The following is a 21,220-nucleotide window of genomic DNA, read 5'->3' on the forward strand; positions in this document are numbered from 1 at the left end:
AAGAAAAATTTAAGGCGCTAAATATTAGACTTAGAAATATGAAAATCTGTATGAGGTTCAGTTCAACATAAAAATAGTAACTACGTGGCCCCACTAATCTATCTCTAGTAGTTTCCGAGTAATTTACTGAAAACTAAATTTGGAACAAAAACGTCCTGATTTGTAGTAGTATAAGTATCTGTTATGTTGTGTATTGAACTGGGGACCTAGAAACGATGGATAGGCATCGTCCCGCCGTATTCCCCAGTGGTTCACAACCCCAAAATAGGCCACAGCAGTCCACACACCCCTCCGCCACCCCACACCGAACCCATGTTGATATCTGTTTTATTAATCTACAAAGTTCTTATCGTGATGAGACCTATTAAATAATAGAGCTATAACAACTTTCAAGACCTTGATGTTAATGACAACCAATACAAGGTTTCTTAAAGTTGTAGTTCAGAGGTCGTGTTCTACTGTCAGTTCCGTTATAAGAATTCTAGACGGCAAAGTTTTAATGCAGGCGAGTTAAAAGTTTTTCTGTGATTTTAACCAACTTAACTTTAGAGCCGTTTAGAGGATACTACCCTGGGCATGGATCGCATAACTGCAGATGTTCCCTTGACCGTCCGCTGCGTCCGTGTATAAATACGGCCTGAGAGGCAGAACTTGACTTCACTTCGCACCCAGCTACCATACGATGCCTCTGATGACGTCACAGCCCGACCACAAATAAACTCATGTTTTCGGTACAAATTGGAAGTGGAATCGCGAGGACTGTACGCCATCCTGCATCGCTTAGATTTCGCGGAAGCAACTGTAATCTTAAAAAATTTGTAACGTTAACAAATGCGTGTGGCAACTGGTGATTATTATTCTCCGCTTTTGCGGCAGGCAACTATTTTGATTATCAGAAGTCAGGGCGAAAGACCATTTAATGGGAACTTTCCGTAGAGGTAGCCTCTGAACTGCTCATAGTGCTGTCTAGGATAGAGAGATTTATTATTAGTATTAACACAATGAATATTACGATGTCATGCGTGTGAAAATTTACCAAATATATCTATCAATTAGAACTCAAAATCTTCATTTCTAATCATAGTTCTGATCCCGCTGAGGAAACAGAGAGTAGAAACATTTCTTTCAGTGGGCTGGACAAGAATGTGGCCTTGCAGACTGGGAACTATGGTCAGTAAGTTCTCCATCTCTTTCTGGCTGACCACAGAAATAGTTTCCAGCCTCTCATAAAAGACGGCGAACAATATTCTAATATTTCCTATGATTTATTATTGTCATAATCCCGCCGCCCCACATAATTCATGCTGTCCTGTAGATAAAACCAATCAAACAGACTCACTCCACAAAAGGAGCGCACTTATAATAACACAGCATCGAAAGCAAGTATCACAACCTATTAAAAACGCGAAGTTTAGTAAAAAAAAGTATTTGGGTGTAGTGGAAAGCAAACCTCCATCACATCACACTTTTTGTTACGAATCAGTGACGCAACTCATTTCGCTAAAACAACCACCAGTGTTTGATGATCATACTTACTACCCTATCATCTCCCGAAAGTATTCATCGTAGCTACATTACTAACTGAAATTTAACTATAACAAATTTTACCAATAACAATGCGATTTTGATGGTTCCTCAACGACATACTCTCATAATATGCAAGTAACAATAATTCTGTAACCACAAACATGACGTTTCTCGTCATTTTATTACAACATATCATACAACTAATGACAGGTTTCCGATAGATCCTCAATTTGCTGGTGCTCAGAAACGGCTGATATACATATGGGCTTCAACTGAAAGTCAATACTGCGCCTCACAACTCATTACTGAAGAAAAATGGCGTGTCGTGTAAGGAAGGTGCAGTTCTGCCACCTCATTAGTCAACGCTCAAACGCACGTTCAGAATATCTGACATGCTACTTATCGCCCTGCACGTTCGGAAAGCGTGGGATTTCACTCTGTGGCCACGTTCGGATGCACGGTTTGAGTGTCGACGGCTTTAACTTTGTCACCTATGATCGAGAGTATGAATGTGTTTAAAAGCGCAACTACGAAGGATTACAGTGGTTTCAAATAGTAACTCGTTTCCTGCTGGAGACTGTAGCTGCAGCTCTTAAGACCTGGAATGTCACGAGCTGTGACGTAAGCCCGGCTTCTCTTTCAAGTGGGCATCACTGAGACTTCCTAGGGAAAAACGTCCATTGATAGTGACCGGGCCAAATATCTCACGAAATTAGCATCAAACGAAAAAAATAAGAACAACAAATCTGATTGAGCGTCACGGGAGAAAGCAGATGGCGCTATGGATGGCCCACTAGATGTCGCTACCATAGATCAGACTGATAGAAACTGCAACTTTTTTAAATAGGTACCCACTTTTTTTTACAAATTCGTATAGTACGCAAATAAATAGGAATGTTTGATTTGAAACATGTGTTTCGCTTTGTGATGGATTGCGCTGTAATATTCCAACACATACAATGTGCCTCAGCCATTTAGATAAACAGTTGGTAACACTGTTTTTTTTTAATTAAAAAACAAAATGTAGTTACCTTTGGACTTTATTTCTGTTGTTCCAATATGATACGTTTACTTTTGTGATCTTATCATAAATTATGGGAACGCATGCTGCTGCTGCATGAGCAACCGTAATAACCTCAGTAATGTAATAAATGCTCAAAATGATGTCCTTCAACTTCAATGCATTTGACAATACGCGTAACGAAATTCCTCTCTATAGCGAGTAGATCGCCTTCAGTAATTGTCGCACATGCATTGACAATGCGCTGACGCATGTTTTCAGGCGTTGTCGGTGGATCACGATAGCAAATATCCTTCAATTTTACACAAAGAAAGAAGTCCAGAGATGTATGGTACGGTGAAATTGCAGGGCATGGTATGGCGCTTGTACGACCAATCCACCTTTTCATTAAATATTCTATTTAACACAGCTTCAACTGCATGCTTGCTATGTGCCGGACATCCATCATGTTGAAAGTACATCGCCATACTGTCATGAAGTAAAACATCTTGTAGTAGAATCGGTATAACATTAATTACGAAATCGGAGTACATTGCACCATTTAGATTGCCATCGATAAAATAAGAGCCAATTAGAGATCCTACCATAATTTCACAACATACATTAACCCGCCAGGGTCGCTGATATTCCTGTTGTGGCAGCCATAGTGGATTTTCCGTTGCTCAGTAATGTATATTATGCCGGTATACGTTACCTCTGTTTGTGAATGACGAATCGTCACTAAATAGGACCCTTGAAAAAAACTGTTATCGTCTCGTGATTTATTTTGTGGCCAGTGGAAAAAATTTACGCAACATTCAAAATCATCGCCATGAAATTCCTGGTGCATAGAAGTGTGGTAAGTGTGAAATGTATGATGATGTAAAATTCTCAAAACCGACCTTTTTGACATTCCCGATTCAATTTTTCTGCTATTGATGTGCGGATTAGCTTCAGCTTCAGCTAAAACACTTATTTGGGCATCTTCATTTCTTGTAGTTCTTGGTTGCGTTTTTTTCTTTGGCTGAACATTTCCGGTTTCTTTAAATACATTAACAATCCGATGAAAGGTTTGGACACTTGGATGGTGTCTGTCAGCATAATGATCAACATAATTACACGTAGCACAAGCTTGTTTCGTATTTTGATCACAAAAGCCATAAATAAACACCATATCTACCTTTTTTGCGACAGCTAAACGTTCCATTTTAAGAATATTATGCCCTCCACGTAATTTTTATGACTGGAGAAGCGTTTTTTTCCTTTATTGTGTTTCAATGGACCATCTGGGGCGGGCTGGCTTCAGTTGAAAGACAGTAATTATATAAAGAAGACATTTAAAATAGCAGACTGGAGAAAGTATGGCGTACATGGATATAAAAAATGGGGAACAGTACGGAAGAGAACAGACAAAAAGGGGGGCGACTGTAAAATGGGGATAAAAACAGGAAAAAAGTAGTGCACACAAAAAAACCACACACTGGGACAATTAAAGAACAAAAAGAGAAGTATGCCAGAGCATAAGAGTATCGACAGACGGCGTAGCACATAACTATCACTGACGAGTAACACTATGTACAAGACCAGCACACAATTAAGATCACAGCTCTTGACACACAGGAGAACAGCACCAAACAAAACACTGACGTAGCACACGGGTTTGGACAAGAGTATTATCATACCTAATTTAAGTAGTGAATGGCATACAGTGCTCTTGGGTGCGCTGCTACATTTGTGAGAATATTACAGTTCCATCCGTCACAAAGCGAAACAAATGATCCAAATCAAACAGTCCAATTTATTTACGTACTGTACGAATATGTAATAACAATGGGGGGTGCCTATTTTTTAAAAAATGCAGTTTCTATCAATTTGACCTATGGCAGCGCCATCTAATGGGCTATCCATAGCGCCCATAGCGCCAACGGTTTTCCCCTCTCACACTCGAACAGATTTGTTGTTCTTACTTTTTTCTTTTGATGCTAATTTCATGAGATATTTGCCCTGGTCACTATATATATATATATATATATATATATATATATATATATATATATATATATATATCAATGTGACTCAGTAAACCGAATGTATCTTCCTCCTCTACACGTAATGCTGGACAAACATAATGCATTTCATGGGCTAAGGAAAGGAGGATTACAAGACAATTGTTACCCAATGAGAAGGCATCTGTGAATAGGGACCAGTGACATTTGGAAATCAAGCTATTGAGATCTATTACTTGAGAGGACATTTCACGTTTTTATTTATTTATTACTGTGTTATCTAGTAACAGGGCTGCTAGGCCAACGGAGAAGGCATTTTGAGCGTTGAAGTTCTGTAAGAGTGAGTCCAGAACCACATGTCAATGCAAAACCGTTTCCGCAAATGTTTCTCGCCAGGTGTAATAGCTTGGAGCAGCTAAATATGATGCAGTTTCAGTTGCAGACATTTTCTCAGCACTCTCCAAACAGCTGACCGACACTAGACATTGACTTTTGTGGACTTCTGAGGAACGTTTCCTTGCCCCGGCCTCTGATTTTTTTATTTACAAAGTTTTCCTGTTCTCTTAAACTTATATTTCCACTCGTAAATGGATTGTCTGGTAGATGAGGCCTTGTTAAATGAGGTCCAGAATTTTCGATGGACTCTAATGGTGGACTCGCTCTTGCAGAGCTCCATCACACAAAATGCCTTGACCACTGGTCTAGTGGTCATGTTGATGGAAGACCTCTAGAGTTACTGTTACCATATACATAATATAATACTTTACCTCAAAATATATCTTAATCATTCTGAATAACCCTATATAGAGAGAAGACTATGTGCTGAATGACTTGCTGTTGCTCTCCAGTGTGAGTACGCTAGACAAATTTTGAACTCAACTGAGTCCTTGCAAGCTCATTTTGAACAAAATTCATCTGTTAGACACTGAAAGTGACATTCTCCCCGTCTACAGTGATCACTAACTGTGTGTCTTTGTCTCATACAAAGTGAAATGTAGTGAACTGCACTTGCGTGACAAACTAAGAGAAACATCGAATATAAATGAAAACACAACCTCGAATTGATGTTTCACAATGTATGTAGTTGTCTTATATTTCTAGGCCTGACTTTTACATCTTGATAATTAATATACGTACACGATTTACTTTGTGATTGTAGACATTGGTATGACTACCAGTCTGGTAGACATTCTTGGCAACATCGCCAGTGATGTGACTTCAGAGGTCATTATTTTATCCTGGTATAAGCCATGTCATTAGACTGTAAAGTCTGGTATATTTTTGTTGTGTATTTTATGAAATGTCAGGTCTTCTGGTAGAGAGACTGGAAATCATGTTACATACTTTAAAATGTTTTATGTTTGTTCTCACTGGTATTTACTTACCATTCGTAATTTAATTTACATCTATGTACTGTTACTTTTTGGGCATGCCAGACGCATACCTATATGCTTTGATTTCATGAAGATAGTTTGGTAAGCCACTTAATTAACTTTATGTTTAAAATTCTTTATGTGTAATCTCGATGTTGACTATGACTCATTCTTTTGTAATTATCATCTGTTTCGTGGAGCAAATGACACTCAGAGTAAATTACCAAATCCTTATGACGAAGTTGTGTATTGACAATTCTTGATTTGTTACTGAATTTTTAAAGCTCTGTGTTTCCATAGATATTCTCGTTATTTGTGCTGTCATGTGGAGCGGGGACGTGCGTGAATATTTGTAGAGAGAGTAAATTGTTTAATTAAGGAGTGAATGTGACTTGTTAATAATTCCTCTAATAACGATGAATGTGAGTGCTCAAGCCGCCATCACTGGAGGGAGAGGGATTACAAGTCAGAGTCAGCAAGATACGCACATTTGTAAGAGTATCTAAGAATAAATGTCAGAGATGTCAAGATTATAACCGTTGCAAAGTTTCATAAATTGGATGAATGGAGTTTGTAAGCTGGTTCTCCCTAAAATGAAGTTTTCAGCCCCCTTACTTCAACATTTGGAGTGAGTGGATATGGTGGTTTTCAGAATGAGTGAATGTTGTGAGTATTAAGCTGTTCCCCTGACAAATAATCCTTTTCCGCTCATCCCGACCATCTCGTTCCATTGAGAATGGGAGATCACTATGAAAAAAATTTTCTGCATGTAGTCACACTATAAAGAGTCCCAGTGTAACTATCATCAGGTCACCTTCCATTAGGAAACAACAGAGAACTGACATGCATCGAGACAAGAAAATAGTGCATCGATAATGGCTAGGCACTAGCCGAAATATGGATCTGCCAAATAAAACCTGCAAAAAAAAAAAAAAGGATGACTGATTGCTGCACTCTATAATTTATAAACCAGTGCAACAATGTCTACACAAATTTTTCACCAGCTGTAGGAGTGAAGATACCTGGCAGACTATTGCCCTACTGGGACAAAAAAATGGTTCAAATGGCTCTGAACACTATGTGACTTAACTTCTGAGGTCATCAGTCGCCTAGAACTTATAACTAATTAAACCTAACTAACCTAAGGACATCACACACATCCATGCCCGAGGGAGGATTCGAACCTGCGACCCTAGCGGTCGCTCGGTTCCAGACTGTAAAGCCTAGAACCGCACGGCTACTGGGCCGGCTACTGGGACATCTCATGTACCAATCATAATCGAATTTATAGTCATAAATGTCCGTGCTTCATTCCCATTGCTTTATAAAACAGGTAACGATGTAATGAAAAACTTAAGGGGACTTTGTATGTCATATGCTGCTAATGTTAAATTAGCGAATTTTGTGACCCATTAGCTTGCAAACTTTTTAAGACACCAACTTACGATATCGCATAATTGTTGTAATTTGTATACACACAGAACTAGAATTATTACTAAAATTGTATTGTGTGGCATGTTATCTTTTTTCTTCAAACACTCAATTTTTTGACAGAATTTTGTAAATAAATGAAGATAAAAACAAAACAACTCAGGATATTTTAATTGTTCCAGTTCCATATGTGTTGAATCGCACTCGAGGCATGATGTGAAAATTTCATATCCCTACAGTCAGTACTTTTTTTAGGAAATGGGTCATTTATTGCAAAAAATGTAGTTCACAGATATTGAGGTGGTAAACTTTTTTTATTGCAGATTCTTATACAGACTTACATTTCCGTGTCTTTTATGAAATAGAATTGCATAGTCTTGGTCTATTTCAGTGTCACAACAATCCAGTGCTTGCCTCCTCCTTTTCTTTCTTGCTTCTTTTGTCATTTGCTGAGCAGCTAGCTGTGCTTCATGCACACGAAGCTCATCCAGTTACCTCAGTCCATTAGCTGTGTTCTGTCCAAATCTTATCCCTAACTTCTCCAGAACCTTAAGTCTTTCATAGTTCCCTCCATTAAAAGTTATTACAGCATCAGACACCGCTAACTTTAGAGTCATAAGGCCAACAAATACATTTCATTATTGAAGGACTCATTCACATTCTGGGTCTACCCATGTAATGGCTCTACTTCTTTAATAGCTCAGGATTTGCCAAATCTCTGTAAATAGGTTTGATTGCCTCCATTACTGCCAAAGTAAGAGAGTGTTTATGTGTAAATTCGTGCAGAGTGTCACAAAATTCAGAAGTGACCACACCCCCTAGTGCATTACTTCAGAAACATTATCGTGGTTTCTTTCACTGCTAGCACACGTGTTTTCAAGTACTTCAGAAGAAAAAGCAGATCTCATTTATCTGTTAGCCTCAAATTTGCGTTTCTAGAAGTTACTTTTACACTCAGTCATTTTATTTACGTATAAAAAGCAATAACAGTTAGCTTACTACAAAAATAGCCGATAACCACATTACTTTCAACGAAAACTAGTACCAGAAACAAAGGACTGATTTGTTTATTCGTAATGCCAATTTCTGACACGTAGCAGTAGGCACAAAACAAAGCAGTTCACAGCCCTCTAGACTGTGTTTTTCCCAAGATATGACTGCTCAATCGTGGTAGTATATGCGTAGCCGCGAAATTTGACTGTCACACGTCAACATTAAAAATATTACTTGAAGGTCTCACAATTGTCTGATTTTAATGTATTATATACCAAAGTGTTCAGGAAAGTCCAAAGTACATTATGGACTGGAAAACAGAAAATGTCAAATTTCAAGGAATTTCATGTGCAATGTCCCTGTAAGTAAGCCGTATTCCTCTATAGTCTATACCAATTGCTTCTCTTTACTGGAGGAAGTTTTGCATTAACTTTCTCTGTAGCTCAGTCTCGTGTATGATGAGTCAACCTGGATGTGCTAGAGCACTGACACAATGTTATGAACTACAACAAACATTGCAGCCTGTGGGGCTCCCCCCACACTTCACCCTTTCTGGAAGCTGCTGTGGGAAGTGACGTCATACCGATGTGTGACACTCAATGCGACATTCGCCATCGTGGCGTTTTGCTCTATTGTATTATAACTTCCAATACGCCGTTTCAAGGGAATAGAGCACTGAAGATTCATGCCCAAACCAGTCACCCTTCGACCGAATTCTCGTAATGAAATGTGAATTAATGAGGCATTGGCAGGAAAATGCTTCAGGACATTGTATGATCAATAACAATGTTGGTTACCCGAAGTGCTCCCTGCGGCCATGTGGATAAAGACATTGAACTAGTGTACCGAAAGACGCAGGTACGCTTCCAGATACAATATGTAATTTTTTTTTCCTTCTGCGCCTTTTGTGACAGTTCCTGGGACCAACAATCACACTGTATTCGCTCTTGTGCGAAGCTAACATGACATGTTTGATGTTTTCCGTATTTACGCTTGCGTATTATCGCATTAAAGACGTCTCGAAAATGCGTAATTTTTTAGTACCGGTACGGTTTGTTCCGCTAAAAAGTCGGAAATTGTATATAAACGTGAAAAGTGTGGAGCTAGTGCAGTGAGCACTAAACTGAAGTTAGAGTTTAGCATTCAACACATGTATGTTGACACTTTCTGCTGGCTTCTTGTTACAACTGAGGAGGAAATTTGAAAGCAGAACACTTATTACTGACGACCAACGCAGCCTTAAGAAAAAACAGCATTCACTCTATGGTTACTAGCAGTCAGAGACATTTACGTTAGTCACTGTTCTGCATTTCAGTAGCAGCTATATACATGAGGTAATTTTTGATGTCTGCAGTGACATATGCGAAGCAGTTTAAGGATTTTATGAAAGTAACTTATAGATCAGAAAGATAATATCAGTAAAATATGATTAATGAAATGAATGAAATTAATGAATAGACATACGCCCTGTAACGTAGGTTATTTGGTAAAATCTGCTTAGGGTTAGTTAGTGGCCAGATAGCGTGATCCTGGGTAAACTAAATTTATTTATCATCAAAAATCTCTAACGTTGTAGTGATACATCAACCTTGTTATTGTGTTGTTGTTGTCTTCAGTCCTGAGACTGGTTTGATGCAGCTCTCCATGCTACTCTATCCTGTGCAAGCTTCTTCATCTCCCACTACCTACTGCAACCTACATCCTTCTGAATCTGCTTAGTGTATTCATCTCTTGGTCTCCCTCTACGATTTTTACCCTCCACGGTGCCCTCTAATGCTAAATTTGTGATCCCTCGATGCCTCAAAACATGTCCTACCAACCGATCCCTTCTTCTAGTCAAGTTGTGCCACAAACTTCTCTTCTCCCCAATCCTATTCAATACCTCCTCATTAGTTACGTGATCTTCCCACCTTATCTTCAGCATTCTTCTATAGCACCACATTTCGAAAGCTTCTATTCTCTTCTTGTCCAAACCGGTTATCGTCCATGTTTCACTTCCATACATGGCTACACTCCATACAAATACTTTCAGAAACGACTTCCTGACACTTAAATCTGTACTCGATGTCAACAAATTTCTCTTCTTGAGAAACGCTTTCCTTGCCATTGCCAGTCTGCATTTTATATCCTCTCTACTTCGACCATCATCGGTTATTTTACTCCCTAAATAGCAAAACTCCTTTACTACTTTAAGTGTCTCATTTCCTAATCTAATTCCCTCAGCATCACCCGACTTAATTCGCGTCATTCCATTATCCTCGTTTTGCTTTTGTTGATGTTCATCTTATATCCTCCTTTCAAGACACTGTCCATTCCATTCAACTGCTCTTCCCAGTCGTTTGCTGTCTCTGACAGAATTACAATGTCATCGGCGAACCTCAAAGTTTTTACTTCTTCCCCATGAATTTTAATACCTACTCCGAATTTTTCTTTTGTTTCCTTTACTGCTTGCTCAATATACAGATTGAATAACATTGGGGAGAGGCTACAACCCTGTCTCACTCCTTTCCCAACCACTGCTTCCCTTTCATGCCCCTCGACTCTTATAACTGCCATCTGGTTTCTGAACAAATTGTAAATAGCCTTTTGCTCCCTGTATTTTACCCCTGCCACCTTCAGAATTTGAAAGAGAGTATTCCAGTCAACATTGTCAAAAGCTTTCTCTAAGTCTATAAATGCTAGAAATGTAGGTTTGCCTTTTCTTAATCTTTCTTCTAAGAAAAGTCGTAGGGTCAGTATTGCCTCACGTGTTCCAACATTTCTACGGATTCCAAACTGATCTTCCCCGAGGTCGGCTTCTATCAGTTTTTCCATTCGTCTGTAAAGAACTCGCGTTAGTATTTTGCAGCTGTGACTTATTAAACTGATAGTTCGGTAATTTTCACATCTGTCAACACCTGCTTTCTTTGGGATTGGAATTATTATATTCTTCTTGAAGTCTGAGGGTATTTCGCCTGTCTCATACATCGTGCTCACCAGATGGTAGAGTTTTGTCATGACTGGCTCTCCCGAGGCCATCAGTAGTTCTAATGGAATGTTGTCTACTCCCGGGGCCTTGTTTCGACTCAGGTCTTTCAGTGCTCTGTCAAACTCTTCACGCAGTATCATACCTCCCATTTCGTCTTCATCTACATCCTCTTCCATTTCCATAATATCGCCCTTGTATAAACCCTCTATATACTCCTTCCACCTTTCTGCCTTCCCTTCTTTGCTTAGAACTGGGTTGCCATCTGAGCTCTTGATATTCATACAAGTGGTTCTCTTCTCTCCAAAGGTTTCTTTAATTTTCCTGTAGGCAGTATCTATCTTACCCCTAGTGAGACAAGCCTCTACATCCTTACATTTGTCCTCTAGCCATCCCTGCTTAGCCATTTTGCACTTCCTGTCGATATCATTTTTGAGACGTTTGTATTCCTTTTTGCCTGCTTCATTTACTGCATTTTTATATTTTCTCCTTTCATCAATTAAATTTAATATTTCTTCTGTTACCCAAGGATTTCTATTAGCCCTCGTGTTTTTACCTACTTGATCGTCTGCTGCCTTCACTACTTCATCCCTCAGAGCTACCCATTCTTCTTCTACTGTATTTCTTTCCCCATTCCTGTCAATTGTTCCCTTATGCTCCCCCTGAAACTCTCTACAACCTCTGGTTCTTTCAGTTTATCCAGGTCCCATCTCCTTAAATTCCCACCTTTTTGCAGTTTCTTCAGTTTCAATCTGCAGTTCATAACCAATAGATTGTGGTCAGAATCCACATCTGCCCCAGGAAATGTCTTACAATTTAAAACCTGGTTCCTAAATCTCTGTCTTACCATTATATAATCTATCTGATACCTTTTAGTGTCTCCAGGATTCTTCCAGGTATACAACCTTCTTTTATGATTCTTAAACCAAGTGTTAGCTGTGATTAAGTTATGCTCTGTGCAAAATTCTACAAGGCGGCTTCCTCTCCCATTCCTTCCCCCCAATCCATATTCACCTACTATGTTTGCTTCTGTCCCTTTTCCTACTGACGAATTCCAGTCACCCATGACTATTAAATTTTCGTCTCCCTTCACTACCTGAATAATTTCTTTGATCTCGTCATACATTTCATCTATTTCTTCATCATTTGCAGAACTAGTTGGCATATAAACTTGTACTACTGTAGTAGGCATGGGCTTTGTGTCTATCTTGGCCGCAATAATGCGTTCACTATGCAGTTTGTAGTAGCTAACCCGCACTCCTATTTTTTATTCATTATTAAACCTACTCCTGCATTACCCCTATTTGATTTTGTATTTATAACCCTGTAATCACCTGACCAAAAGTCTTGTTCCTCGTGCCACCGAACTTCACTAATTCCCACTATATCTAACTTTAACCTATCCATTTCCCTTTTTAAATTTTCTAACCTACCTACCCGATTAAGGGATCTGACATTCCACGCTCCGATCCGTAGAACGCCAGTTTTCTTTCTCCTTGTTATTGTAGATAGCATGAATGTTCGCAACAGATATAATAAGGTCTTTCGTATATTTTTTAAAATTTTCAGCGGCATAATGTACATATTCACACTTGTTTACTTACACGTAAATTTATTGTGCTTTTTCTTTGCAATAAAAGCTTGTGCTTATTTACTCCTCTTCGGCCTGGTGCAAACCATGTGTAATGTAACTTATCGCATTTCTTACGTCCCTAACTGGACCAAATTGCTGCGAGTGAAATATTTAGCTGCTGTTTCTGCGCTTTGCGAAGGATCACTCAATAAGGTGCTATTTGTGTCACGCTCAGCTTACTCAAAATGGGCTGTTGGCCACGTACACGTCACTTTGACTTCACTTCCGGGACTCCACAGCCTGCACGGCTTGAAGCTCGTTTAGAGACTACGGGTCCCCATTTCAGAGGTCAGCATAACCTGCAACAGGTGTCGGGTGACAACTCCGGTACTGTCAGGGGTGGCAGTGTCCAGCTGACTTCCTGCCAGTTTCACATAATGCTTTGGCACTATGCGCTACGTGGGTCCAGACCTAGTTTCAAGGAAATAGTTGACATGGCGTGAAGAACTTCAGTGCTTGGAGAGAGTAGTAATTTTTACAAGCAGAGGTTTCGGGTTCAGAGGGCTTCACAGGAAGTTTGTTTTGCTTCGAAAACTCGTACGCCAGGAAGTCAGCAATAGATAAACATCTTAGAGTTCCATGAGAAGTGGCTGACCTGTTTTATGAACGGCAGTTCTTTTCTCTTTATAGAGTACAGGGCCGCCTCTCTGCCGCCACTTTAAGCGAGGTGGATGACCTCTGGCCTAAAACGTTCCTTACCTAAACAAATACACTGAAGTACCAAAGACTCTGGTATAGACATGCCTGTTCAAATTATTATTATTATTATTATTATTATTATTATTATTATCGTATGCATCAATTACAGTAATACACATTTAGCAAAACAAAGAAATACACTCCTGGAAATTGAAATAAGAACACCGTGAATTCATTGTCCCAGGAAGGGGAAACTTTATTGATACATTCCTGGGGTCAGATACATCACATGATCACACTGACAGAACCACAGGCACATAGACACAGGCAACAGAGCATGCACAATGTCGGCACTAGTACAGTGTATATCCACCTTCCGCAGCAATGCAGGCTGCTATTCTCCCATGGAGACGATCGTAGAGATGCTGGATGTAGTCCTGTGGAACGGCTTGCCATGCCATTTCCACCTGGCTCCTCAGTTGGACCAGCGTTCGTGCTGGACGTGCAGACCGCGTGAGACGACGCTTCATCCAGTCCCAAACATGCTCAATGGGGGACAGATCCGGAGATCTTGCTGGCCAGGGTAGTTGACTTACACCTTCTAGAGCACGCTGGGTGGCACGGGATACATGCGGATGTGCATTGTCCTGTTGGAACAGCAAGTTCCCTTGCCGGTCTAGGAATGGTAGAACGATGGGTTCGATGACGGTTTGGATGTACCGTGCACTATTCAGTGTCCCCTCGACGATCACCAGTGGTGTACGGCCCGTGTAGGAGACCGCTCCCCACACCATGATGCCGGGTGTTGGCCCTGTGTGCCTCGGTCGTATGCAGTCCTGATTGTGGCGCTCACCTGCACGGCGCCAAACACGCATAAGACCATCATTGGCACCAAGGCAGAAGCGACTCTCATCGCTGAAGACGACACGTCTCCATTCGTCCCTCCATTCACGCCTGTCGCGACACCACTGGAGGCGGGCTGCACGATGTTGGGGCGTGAGTGGAAGACGGCCTAACGGTGTGCGGGACCGTAGCCCAGCTTCATGGAGACGGTTGCGAATGGTCCTCGCCGATACCCCAGGAGCAACAGTGTCCCTAATTTTCTGGGAAGTGGCGGTGCGGTCCCCTACGGCACTGCGTAGGATCCTACGGTCTTGGCGTGCATCCGTGCGTCGCTGCGGTCCGGTCCCAGGTCGACGGGCACGTGCACCTTCCGCCGACCACTGGCGACAACATCGATGTACTGTGGAGACCTCACGCCCCGCGTGTTGAGCAATTCGGCGGTACGTCCACCCGGCCTCCCGCATGCCCACTATACGCCCTCGCTCAAAGTCCGTCAACTGCACATACGGTTCACGTCCACGCTGTCGCGGCATGCTACCAGTGTTAAAGACTGCGATGGAGCTCCGTATGCCACGGCAAACTGGATGACACTGACGGCGGCGGTGCACAAATGCTGCGCAGCTAGCGCCATTCGACGGCCAACACAAGCGGTTCCTGGTGTGTCCGCTGTGCCGTGCGTGTGTACAGCCCTCTCGCAGTGTCCGGAGCAAGTATGGTGGGTCTGACACACCGGTGTCAATGTGTTCTTTTTTCCATTTCCAGGAGTGTATATATAAAAATGAACATGTGAAACTATATATAGTACACAAGTTTTAAAACGGCTCAGACTACACTCGGATGTTGATGGACTCGATCCAGCGGAGTGCCTCGTGGGATGCTTGACGGAGCTTCTCAATGCCACCAGGGAAGCGTCTGATTGGACATCCATTCACAAGGTAGCTCATTGTTTGGGTGTAACCGCAGTCACACACACTGTCACTTGAAAAGCCCCACTTGTGCGTGTTGTATTTGCACCTACCCTCTCCCATCCCATATCTGTTTAACTGCTCCCACACCTCCTTCGGTAGGTGGAAGCCTGGAACTGGAACTGTTGGATTGTCTACAAGTTCGTGGTTTCGGCTTCTTGTAGCTTGCCACTCACGTTTCCACTCTGCGTCATGGTCGAATCCTGTGGATAGCATTTGGACTCCCATTTCATATGCTGGTCTTCTAGATTTGAGGCGTTTCCTGGGCAGTGATAGCAAATCGTCATGAAGAGGGATCGAGTCGTTTTCAGAAACTTGTTGACAGAGGTTGTAAAGAGCAGCCTTTGGACGGAGGTCTGGTGGACAGATGTTTGAAAGTACTGGTAGCCACAAGTAGGTGTAGGCCGGACTGTACCACTAATTACTCTCATAAGTGAGTTCAGTTGGACGTCTGCTTTCACTACTTGAGCGCTTCGGAGCCAAACTGGTGCACAGTATTCTGCTGCAGAGTATACCAGTGGAAGGGATGCTCCTCGGAGGACTGATGTGGTTGCTCCACATGTACTGCCTGCCAGCTTTCTCACAAGGATCACTCGTGTTTGTATCTTCTTGGCCAAGTTGGAAAGGTGTTTTTTGTATGTTAAAGTTCTGTTCAAAGTGACTCCCAGGTATTTTCGGCTTTCGTTGTATCAAATATTCAAATACAGGGGTATGTAAACAGGCGGAGTACGGCGCTGCGGTCGGCAACACCAACAACAAGTGTCTGGCGCAGTTGATAGATCGATTACTGCTGCTGCATGGGCAGGGTTTTCAAGATTTAAGTGAGTTTGAACGTGTTGTTATAGTCGGCGCGAGCGATGGGACACAGTAGCGATGAAGTGGAGATTTTGGCGCACGAGCATTTCACGAGTGTACCGTGCATACGAGGAATCCGGTAAAACATCAGATCTCCGACATCGCACTGCCGGAGAAAGATCCTGCAGGAACGGGACCAACGACGACTGAAGGGAATCGTTCAGCGTGACAGAAGTGCAACCCTTCCGCAAATTGCTGCAGATTTGAATGCTGCACCATCAACAAGTGTCAGTGTGCGAACCATTCAACGAAACATCATCGATATAGACTTTCGGAGCCGAAGGACCACTCGTTTACCCATGTTGACTGCACGACACAAAGCTTTATGCCTCACCTGGGACCATCATCACCGATACTGGACTGTTGACGACTGGCAACATGTTGCCTGGTCGGACGAGTCTCGTTTCAAATTGTATCGAGCGGATGGATGTACCTGGGTATGGAGACAACCTCATGAATCCACCGATCCTGTATGTCAGCAGGGGACTGTTCAAGCTGGTGGAGGCTCTGTAATGGTGTGGGGCGTGTGCAGTTCGAGTGAAATACGATCCCTGATACGTCTAGATACGACTTTGACAGGTGACACGTACGTAAACGTCCTGCCTGGCAACCTGCATCGATTCATGTCAATTGTGCATTACGACGGACTTGGGCAATTCCAGCAGAACAATGCGACACCCTACGCCCAGAATTGCTACAGGGTGGTTCCACCAACTTCTGCTGGCCACCAAACTCCCCGAACATCAATATTATTGAGTATATCTGGGATGCCTTGAAACACGCTGTTTAGAAGAGATCTTCATCTCCTCGTACTGTTACCGATTTGTGGACAGTCCTGCAGGATTCATGGTGTCAGTTTCCTCCAGCACTACTTCAGAGTCGAGTCCATGCGACGTCGTGTTGCGGCACTTCTACATCCTAGCGAGGCCCCTACACGATATTAGGCAGGTGTACCAGTTCTTTGGCTCTTCAGGGTAGCATAGTACGGTAAGTCAAAATACCAATTTCTGAGAAGTGTATACTTCGAGGTGATCTCAATGGCTAAAACATAAAACTGGCTGAAGAGTGGGCGAGAAACTCCGAATTGTTTGAGGCCTGCCAAGTGCTTACGAATATATACTCAATTCGCAGCGCAGAGAAATGACGTGTCCTGTATTTCCAGCAGAAGAGACAATATGGTGTCTCTGGTACGCAACCCTTAGTAGTTCTCTCATCACAGACATTCACAGCAGCTTCTAAGCACTTGACAGCGGTCGGGGCGATTTCCAGCTGCCAACTCATCCCCTGCCCGAGAACAGCAAACATAGAGGGACAGCATTATGCATGCTGCAATATTTTACAGAACAGTAAACAAGAACATGTCTAGTGCAATGTTTTACAGAATAGTAAACAAATAACTTTATGAGCTTGCTGATACTTTTTTAATGAGTCTGATACGCTACAAGTTTTACCAGTGGCCTTTTTTGAACTAAAGTGATTTACAGTCGAAAACGACATATCTACTACGACAACAGGAAAACTGATACAACATTTATTGTTTCTCTGAAACGTTTTTCAGGCTATTGTCGCTAAGAAAATTCGGCAGGATTTTACGATAATTGCAGACAATATACGCTTCTATTACAAAAGAGAACTAATGTGATACGATTTGTCATTTATTTACTTACTTGCAGTAACTCTAAATCACAAACACCAATTTATTACGAAACAGGTTATCAAGACATTCGTAATTTACGAAAATCTTTGCAAACGTCCCGAAACTTCTCAAAGATTTACCTTTTTCACGTAAATATGTGATGGAATTTGGAACTGTCAGTTGTGAACGAGGATACAGTGGCAAAAGTCTCTGAAAAGCACAGTTAAGGTTACTGTTGACGATATGATATTTATTTATTTATTTTATTTATATGTCAAGTTACGTAGGACCAAATTGAGGAGCAAATCTCCAAGGTCATGGAACGTGTCAGTACATGAACTTACAACATAAAAGTAATAACAGATAAAAATATATGTTCATGAACCTGAAAAAAATCAGTCCATAACTTTAAGCAATCGCTATCAGCAATACAATGAGAATCAGCTTAATTTTTCAAGGAACTCCTCGACAGAATAGAAGGAGTGACCCATGAGGAAACTCTTCAGTTTCGATTTGAAAGCGCGTGGATTACTGCTAAGAAATGGTTCTGAGCACTATGGGACTCAACTTCTGAGGTCATTAGTCCCCTAGAACTTAGAACTAGTTAAACCTAAGGACATCACAAACATCCATGCCCGAGGCAGGATTCGAACCTGCGACCGTAGCGGTCTTGCGGTTCCAGACTGCAGCGCCTTTAACCGCACGGCCACTTCGGCCGGCTACTGCTAAGATTTTTGAATTCGGGTGGCAGCTTATTGAAAATGGATGCAGCAGTATACTGCACACCTATTTGCACAAGAGTTACGGAAGTCCGATCCAAATGGAAGTTTGATTTCTGCCGAGTATTAACCGAGTGAAAGCTGCTTATTGTTGGAAATAAACTAATATTGGTAACAAGAAACGACAATAAGGAATATACATATTGAAAGGCCAATGTCAAAATACCCAGACTCGTGAACAGAGGTCGACAAGAGGTTCGTGAACTCACACCACTTATTGCCCGAACCGCCCGTTTCTGAGCCAAAAATATCCTTCTAGAATGGTAAGAGTTACCCCAAAACATAATACCATACGACATAAGTGAATGAAAATAAGCAAAGTAGACTAATTTACGTGTCGAAGTATCACTCACTTTCGATACCGTTCGAATAGTGAAAATGGCAGTATTAAGTCTTTGAACGAGATCCTGAACGTGGGCTTTCCATGACAGCTTACTATCTGTCTGAACACCTAGGAATTTGAACTGTTCAGTTTCACTAATCATATGCCCGTTCTGTGAGATTAAAACGTCAGGTTTTGTTGAATTGTGTGTTAGGAACTGTAAAAACTGAGTTTTACTGTGATTTAACGTTAGTTTATTTTCTATAAGCCATGAACTGAGGTCATGTACTGCACTACTTGAAACCGAGTCAATGTTGCACACAACATCCTTTACTACCAAGCTAGTGTCATCAGCAAACAGAAATATTTTAGAGTTACCCATAATACTAGAGGGCATATCATTTATATAAATAAGGAACAGGAGCGGCCCCAACTCTGATCCCTGGGGCACCCCCCCACTTGACAGTACCCCACTCAGATCCCACATCACAGCCGTTATCAACATTGCTAATAATGACATTTTGCTGCCTGTTGCTAAAGTAACAGGTGAACCAATTGTGAGCTACTCCCCTTATTCCGTAATGGTCCAACTTCTGGAGCAATATTGTGAGATCAACACAGTCAAATGCCTTTGGTAAATCTAAAAATACGCCAAGCGTTCGAAACTTTTTGTTTAGCCCATCCAGTACCTCACAGAGAAAAGAGAATATAGCATTTTCAGTTGTCAAACGACTTCTAAAGCCGAAATGTACATATGATAGCAAATCGTGTGATATAATATGATCAATTAACCGTATATACACAGCCTTTCGACAACTTTTGCACACACTGATGGCATAGAAATAGGTCTAAAATTATCTACATTATCCCTTTCTCCCTTTTTATAAAGCGGCTTTACTACTGAGTACTTTAATCTCTCAGGAAATTGACCATTCCTAAAGGAAAAATTACAAATATGGCTAAATACAGGGCTATCATGTGCAGCACAGTACTTTAATATTCTACTAGACACTCCATCATAACCATGAGAGTCCTTGGTCTTCAGTGATTTCATTGTTGACTCAATCTCCCTCTTTTCTGTATCACACAGGAGTATTTCAGATGTCAATCTCGGAAAGGCATTTGCTAAGAAATTTATATGATTTACTGTAGAAACTAAATTTTTATTTAATTCACCAGCACTGCTCAGAAAATGATTGTTAAATACTGTACATATATCTGATTTATCAGTAACAGAAATATTATTACTGCAAACTGACTTTATATCATCAACCTTGTGCTGCTGACCAGACACTTCCTTCACAACTGACCATATGGCTTTAATTTTATCCTGTGAATTACCTATTCTATTTGCATACCACATACTTTTCGCCTTGCTAATAACATTTTTAACCACCTTACAATACAGTTTGTAATGGGCTACTGTAGCTTGATTGTGACTACTTCTAACATTTTGATATAATTCCCGCTTTGTTCTAATTGATATTCTTATCCCACTAGTCAGCCAACCGGGCTGTCCGTTACTGCTAGTACCTCGTTTAGAACGCTCTAATGGAAAGCAACTCTCAAAGAGCATGAGAAATGTGTTATGGAAAGCATTGTATTTATCATCTATATTATTGGCACTATAAGCATTTTGCCATTCTTGTTCCTTGACAAGTTTTGAAAAACTCTCTATTGCTGTTGGATTAACTTTCCTACGTAGTTTGTAATTAAATACAACATTGGTTTGAATACAAAAACGTTTTAGTGTCAAAATTTGTGCATCATGGTCTGAAAGGCCATTCACCCTTTTACTAACAGAATGCCCATCTAGTAATGAAGAATGAATAAAAATATTGTCTATGACTGTGCTACTGTTCCCCTGCACCCTAGTTGGAAAAAACACAATTTGCATCAGATCGTATGAATTTAGGAGATCTACCAACATCCTTTTTCTTGCACAATCATGTACAAAATTAATATTGAAGTCACCACATATAACTACTTTCTGGTACTTCCTACAAAGTGAATCAAGAACCCTCTCCAGCTTAAGCAAAAATGCTCTGAAGTCGGAGTTAGGGGACCTATAAACAACAGCAATTAGAAGTTTAGTTTCACTAAATTCAACTAATGCTGCACAACTTTCAAGTATCTGTTCAGTGCAGTGTCGTGATAGGTCTATGGACTCAAATGAAGTACTGTTTTGTCCGTACAGAGCCACTCCCCCACCCTGCAAGGAACTCCTTGAGAAACAGCCAGCTAATCTGTAGC

Source organism: Schistocerca americana, chromosome 3 (assembly GCF_021461395.2).
Source record: "Schistocerca americana isolate TAMUIC-IGC-003095 chromosome 3, iqSchAmer2.1, whole genome shotgun sequence".
Classification (NCBI taxonomy): Eukaryota; Metazoa; Arthropoda; class Insecta; order Orthoptera; family Acrididae; genus Schistocerca; species Schistocerca americana.